This window comes from Amphiura filiformis, chromosome 19, assembly GCF_039555335.1.
Source record: "Amphiura filiformis chromosome 19, Afil_fr2py, whole genome shotgun sequence".
Classification (NCBI taxonomy): domain Eukaryota; kingdom Metazoa; phylum Echinodermata; class Ophiuroidea; order Amphilepidida; family Amphiuridae; genus Amphiura; species Amphiura filiformis.
Window position 1 is genome coordinate 22,059,800 of NC_092646.1, and position 7,944 is coordinate 22,067,743.

A 7,944-nucleotide genomic window follows, 5' to 3' on the forward strand; every position below is an offset into this window, starting at 1 on the left:
GACCATCACACTCATAGACAGTTAATATTTGTATACTATACACCTAAGATATGATGCTAAGATTAAAAAATGAATGTTTATGGGTGATAATTTATCTTGTTGACTTACATTCACCAAAACTATTTGAAATCAGGCTTTTTATGATTATTGTGACTTGACTTGCAACTTTGCAAAATGACTTGACTTGTGACTTAGACTTGAGTTGCAAAAATGACTTGTTACCATCTCTGGTAGATCCATATCCCAATTCACATCTATTTGGACTATTTATTATGTTAATTAGGCATACATGTTTTGGTTATGAATTTTAAAAAGTTATTATAAAAAGTATTTAAAAATCCCTCCAACCGACCCTACCCCATAGTGGGGATCTATACATTATTAAACAGGTCTTTCTTTTGGCCTAAGTTCACCAAAATCTACCCTACTTTAAAAATACCAAGGTAAATATTTTACCAAGGTAAATATTTGACAATATGATCAAAAGTATTTCTTATCATATTTGACCAGTAATATTTGCCTATACCGTATCTCAAAATGAGAAAAAATAGACATTGGTTTTTGCACCTGCCTCTATCTTCCTCTCAGCCTCTATTTCTCTCTTCTTGCCCCTTTCACTATTTACCTCTATGTCCATCATAGCCTTAAGTTTTCTCTCTATCTCTCCTCCTCTCTCAAAGATGAGAGAAAGGTCTCAAGAAACCCGAAATGTGGCCATGTCCCCACTTCTACGGTTTCGCGGGAGAAAGAGGGAGAAGCGAAAAATGAGGCTATGATGGACATAGAGGTAGATAGTAAAAGGGAGCAAGAGAGAGATAGCGGCTGTGAAACTGATAATAAAGGCGGAGAGAGCGTGGGCAAGATAGAGAGAGAGACAGGAATAATAGGGATGAAGAGAAAGAGAGAGACATGCAAAGAGAAATAATGGGAATAAGAGAGACTATAGGGTAGGATTCAATGACGTAAAACCATTAGAAATCGAAAATTAAATTATTCTTATCGATGTAGAAATCCTCTTTTGTTCAATATCTATTCTTATTTTATATCCAGGCAACGCTATCACGAGATAAGCTCCAAAAGAAGATGATAAAGTAGGTCATATTTTCCATTTAATTTCTAAAATCTATCTGGATCAGCTGATGTACACACCTAGTACATGGGAAAAACACTGAACAAGAACTAACACGTTTATTAACAGAATTGAAATACAATTTTGTCTTTGACAAAATGTTTGTTTGTTTGTTAGCTACCAATCATAATCTCAAACATTTTAGTTCACATGCTATAAGGGACTACAAATTATATAGTGTGTTTTCAAACAAGCCAAACAATTAATTAATTAATTAATTAATTAATTAATTAATTAATTAATTAATTAATTAATTAATTAATTAATTAATTAATTAATTAATTAATAATTATAATTGATTGGTTAATTAACTAATTAAGTAATGAATCAAATATTAATAATTAATTAATCAATTAATTAAAAGTTGAAACTATTTAAAATGGAAACTATTTTATTTTATTTATTATTATTATATTTTACTAAAAAAAGTAGACATTGCCTTTCTTGCCAGTATACACTCTAAAACAAGTATTATTATTATTTTTATATTAGCACTATTTGAGCAATATCTTTTAAATGCACTACAACAGTATTTACATATAATTGTGTTAAAATTTGAACATTTAACACATTAACACTAATATGAACATAACAATGTCAAAATTTTCAACACTTGTGTTACACTTGCACAATATTTGCATATTTTTACACACTAGGCCTAAGCTGTGATTGAAATTTTGCCACTTGAACATCCTAGTGAAGATATGTTACCATGTTCAAGTTCAAGTGTTAACATTATAAAGGTGAAAGTGTTAAAAATAGTTTGAAATTGTAACACAAGTGTTAAAAAATTGTAAGTTAAATTAGTATTAAATGTTACAAGTTTAACCAAATTATATGTTAATAACAGTGCTATAACTATGTTAAAAAGTGTTACTCAAATGGTGTTAATTTACTTGTTTTTAGAGTGTAACATGTAAATAGTAAAATTCGTATGAATTTATGAAGTAAAATACTTTAGACGCAGGTAGCTCCATGTAAAAGATCTATAATTATTACCTCTATTGTTACCATATTTTATGCAAGGAATGAAATTTTAACCTTGAAATTTCATTCCATTGAGCAGTTCCAATCTTGCATCCATTAACACCTATACAAATTGTCACATGATTGGGAGAACCAGTAAGATCTTTTCTACACAGGAAGCTGCCATGAGTAGTTTTCAGCAAGCCTGCTTTCTGGTACTAGTATATTAGGAAATACAGGATTCCTTCAAATTCGAAAAAGCATAATTGTTTAAGGAACATAGCATATATCTCAAATGTCAGAAGAGAAAGATATAGCTGCGATGTAGACAAAATATTTTTCTTCAGTTTAACTTTGTTTAATTTGGATATATAACTCGTTCTTATATATGCGTTTCATATTTTTATTGCTTGCATATTGTTGTTGTTGTTTCTGGTGCTATAATTGTATACATATTTATAATGTTATGATCGTTCTGTATTTCACGAGGGTATTTTCTTTGCTTGACGCCTCGTTTTCCGCATCTTTCATCCTCGTGCAATATTGTTTGATCTTTTTGGAACTGTTCAGACTGTGTTATATTATATTATGTTATATTTTTATGCTTTGTATTACTTATCAATATGCCTGTGTATTAGCTTTTTGTAGTGGGTTGAGCTATATTGGTGTTGTTCTGTGTTATTTCGTCCTGCCTAGGACGGGTGCAACATCGGTTTTCTCTCCCCACGGCAAATGGTGTTGTTTTTTAAATGCATTTCTGTTTGGCTTTATTTAATTGATTGCATCATTAATTGTTTAATTTTTCCTTCAACCACTTGGCGTGTTTTTCTAGTGTCTCCGGGTTTTCGCGGCCTGCTGTTTGCGTTCTTTTTGCCTCTCCCCCGTTCAACACTGCGAAAGCACGTCTGGTGGTGGTTGTGATTTCGTTGTTCTCTGAATTAGCATTTATGCTGTGTTGTAATAATCTTGCTTGATTTTATCTTGTTTTGCTCTATTGGGCTTTTAAATTTGTAGTATATCTTGTAGTTAAGATTTTTCTGTAAAGCGCATTGAGAAACTGTTTTGTTTGTAACGCGCTCTATAACGCGCCAGCCCCCCGGGGTAAAAAAACGGGGCGGAAAAAAAAAGAAGAGGAGAAGAGAAGAGAAGAGAAGAGAAGAGAAAAGAAGAGAAAAGAAAAGAAAAGAAAAGAAAAGAAGAAAGAAGGAAAGAAAAAAGGAGAAAATCACGCTTATCACCTATAAGGGCGGCACATTTGAATAGGGTGGCATGTAATCAGGCAATAATAGGGGGCCTACAGGGTGGCACATACAAGGAGTGCGGCTTATGGGGCGACACATACAAGGAGAGCGGTGGTTTGTGAAAACGTGTGTCAGTCACCCATAAGGGCGGCACATGGTAAACTTGTTACCAAGTGAAAAGAGTGGGTGAAAAAATACAACAAGCTTAATATGCCTACAGAGTGACCTATCACAAGCAGGGCGGCTTGTGATGGGCGGCACATACAAGGAGGGCGGTTTGTAACCAGGATAAAAGTAGAAGGAGGGAGGTCATCTATAAGGCGGCACATCGTGACTTGTAACCAGGAGAAAAGAGGGGGTGAAAAGGTAGATCACACTTTTTTGACTACCGTATATATTGGCCTATGGGGCAGCAAACATAAGCATAGGGGATTTTGGGGCGGCACATACAAGGACGGGCGGCTTGTAACGAGGAAAAAAATTAAAATGGAGAGAAAAACGCTTATCAGCCACCTATATATAGGGCGGCACGTGTTGGCTTGTAACCAAGAGAAAGGGGTGGCAGAAAAGCACAACAGGCGTCATCGTAAATATAGGTGAACGAGGGCGGTTTGTTAGGCGGCACATACAAGGATGGCGGTTTGTAACCAGGACAAAAGTAGAAAGAGGGAGGTCATCTAGGGCGGTACATCGTAACTTGTAACCAGGAGAAAGGAGGGGGTGAAAAGGTAGATCACACTTTTTTGACTATATGGGCCTGCACTACAAGGAGGGCGACTTGTGGGGCAGCACACAGAAGTATAGGGGATTTTGGGGCGGCACATACAAGGTCGGGCGGCTTGTAACGAGGAAAAAGGTAAAATGGAGAGAAAAACGCACAACAGGCGTTATCGTAAATATAGGTGAAAGTGGGCGGCTTGTGAGGTGGCACATACAAGGAGGGCGAAAGTAGAGGGAGGGAGGAGAGAAAAACCCTTGTCAGTCACATATCAATGGCGGCACGTCGTGATTCTTAACCAGGAGAAAAGAGGGAGTGAAAAACGGTATGTCACGCTGTGTAACTATGGGCCTACGCTGTGACACATAGAAGGAGGGTGGCTTGTGGGCGGCACTACATAAAAGTATGGTGGCTTATGTGGCGGCACATACAGGCTGAGTTAAAAAGAAGTAAACTCATGTTTGAGGGGCTGTAACTAGAGATCTGGAAGGAATCTGCTATAAATGAAAATTTCATTGGAAAGAGAAATATTCTACACGTCTAAATAAAACAAGAATTGTTGCAATTACTCACAGCAAACTAAAGTTATACTCATTTGAATACAACCACTCATTTTTGTAGCTGCACACAGCTGATTGATTTTCATCCATTTCAATTTCGACGAATCAACAAAGTGCTATCAGGATTTATTGTTGAAATGACAACTTTTACTTTTAATTAATATTCAACAAACAATGCATATAAACTGTATACCAATTCAAGTCTTTACGAACGATCCGGCAGAAACTTGATTGGGGAATATTGAGTAAAGGATTGTGTTTAGTTGAGTTTTGGGTCTTGCTGTAACGCATGCCTAACTCTAGCAATGTTCACTTGAGATCTAGCAGTTCGTGGTCTGCCTGTAACTTCCGTCTGTCTGTTCCTTAGTTTCTCATGCACATTGAGCCTGTTCCCATTTTTATATACTGCTCTCGTACATGGAATCCGATCTGAACTTCTGTGGGACTCTTTAGTTTCATGATACTTCATCGACAGAAACGTGCGCTCCCGTGCGGTTTAATTGTGGTGCCATATTGTCATTTGGCCCGTTTCATTATTATGTAGTGCAATGAGGTAAAAATCATATGTAAAAGAACCCTTTAACATGTAGGAATTATTTATGGCAACCACACCTGACACGTAACTTTATTTGCATTCAAATATCGCGTCTTACCGATCAATATAATAGGTACTTGGGAAGTGAAACCGTGTGCAGCTTCAAAAATAGGTGGTTGTAATCAAATGAGTATAACTTGAGTTTGCTGTGAGCAATCGCAACAATTCTTGTTTTTATTTAGATGTGTAGATTTTGCTTTATCCAATGATATTTTCATTTTTAGCAGATTGCTTATAGATCTTCCGTTACGGCCCCTCAAATATGAGTTTACTTCTTTTTGACTCAGCCTGTATAAGGAAGATGGCTTATAGCCATGCAGGAATAAAGCAGATGAAAGAGAAAACCGCATTATATCATGGCTTTCAACAGTGGCGTAACGACGGGGGCAGAGAGGGGGTTGGGCACTTGCCTTGGGCGCCACCCTTAGGGGACGCCGAATTGACCAATTCAATATCGATTATGCGCCCCTCCTAGCGAGCGATGAAAGTCAAAATTTTCGCACAGTTCGCACGCATTTGAGCACAAGTTCATTTGAGAGACCAATTTACGATATTCAACTTCATTATAACCAAACTTAATCAGTGATAGGTCCTATTTGTGCAAATCTTCGCGCGCTCCGCGAGCACTTGTTTCAAGGATTGGGAAGAGGCGCCATGTATCCTTAGCCCTGTGCGCCACAACCCCTAGCGACGCCACTGGCTTTCAACTAGCACTGAGAGAAGAGGGGAGAAGGAGAGGAAAATCAACGCCATGTAACTAAAAAATCAACGCCATGTTACGCCTTTGGGTAACTAAGGGAGTCAACGGGGATGAATTTCGAGCCCGTGTCCAAGCAGTGAAAATTTAAAAAACTAATCATTATGAAAGATTGTTTTACCCCGCAAAGTTACCCCGCCTTTGGGGCAACTTTGGTCACAGTATTACATTCCATGAAGGAAAAAAAATCAAAAAAATTGATCTTCGCTGAATATGGGCAAGTTGTTGTTTTTTGTGACATTTGACACCTTGCAAAATTAATCAAACATACATCCTTGCTCACAAATATCGATTTTATTTTTCTGAAAAAATATAAAAAATGCTGATTTTGGTCAAAAATCCCGCTTTTTCGTAAATTTCAAGGAAATTACACATGAGCGACTATTATTTCTTCCAAACATATTTCTTAACAAATTGACACCAAATATGACTTAAAAACAATATTGCTGTACGAAAATATGACCATTTAAAAAAATATATTTGACCGACCAAAGTTACCCCGCTGACCGAAGTTACCCCATTTTACGGTATTAGATACGTTGTAATAAAACATGATTTTAAACATTTGTATATTACTTTTCTCTGAGGGCTTGCAGCAAAATTGATATTTTATTTTCCTTGGTATGGGTTTGTGGCTAGTAGTCAGGTAATGATGATGATATGATGATGATGACGACGACGACGACGACGATGATGATGATGATAATGATGACGATGACGATGATGATGATGATGATGATGATGATGATGATGATGATGATGATGATGATGATGATGATGAACAAATCAAATCAAATCAAAGATGATAATGATGACGATGACGATGATGATGATGATGATGATGATGATGATGATGATGATTAATACACAAACGAAAAGAGGAACAAACATGCCTAGCATGTAATTCTATTTTTAACATGGAAAAATTTGACCTCTTATCTACTCGCAAACTGAGATTATGCATATCTTATCTCTTCAATAAACATTGTAAAAGTCGATTTTGGCCTTGGCAAGGGCCCTTGCTGAAAATATGTCAAATGTTGTTCGGATTATAAAGACACAGTTTGTTGACCCTATAATGTTTGTGCACTCATAAATTGACCTCTGAGTGTATTGGGTATAATGCATGATCTTCTATAACAACAGGTTAACTTTCTTGTTGAATGGAGGCCTCGAGGTCACTGAACTGTGTATTTGATGTATTTTTTGGGTCATAGCACACGTGTTAAGCAAAAACATATACATGAGAAGTAACCAGGTGACATCTTCTCTGCTGTGACTGATACCATAGAAACGTGCTCTTTGTTTAAACATTGCAAGTAACATGAGTGGCAAACATTAATGTTTCATATTGCTTGCAAACTCCCCCCCCCCCCCAAAGCAATGTTGGAGCCAATACTAGACCAAACGTCCGTTCCTGTCTCAGTATCAAAACAACATTGACTGGTGGGTGCGGGAGGGGGGTGAGAATTTCATACTAAATTAAATCCTCATCACTGCCATCATCGTCACCATCACGACTCTAATAATCATCTGACATCAGTTGTATTATCCATCATCATCATCATCATCATCATCATCATCATCATCATCGTCATCGTCATCATTATCATCATCATCGTCGTCGTCGTCGTCGTCGTCGTCATCATCATCATATCATCATCATTACCTGACTACTAGCCACAAACCCATACCAAGGAAAATAAAATATCAATTTTGCTACAAGCCCTCAGAGAAAAGTAATATACAAATGTTTAAAATCATGTTTTATTACAACGTATCTAATAGTAATAGGAATTTGCACACAACCATGACAACTGCTAAATTAAGCTGAAATGAAGAAAATATAGACTATAAAAAGTCTAAAATGAAAATAAATGTTGTTCTTATATTTGGTCATATAAACCTAAAAAGTTCCAATTTTTGTGCGCTTCGTGCGAATTTATTCCACTTTTGTACCATACTTCACCAGTTTAGC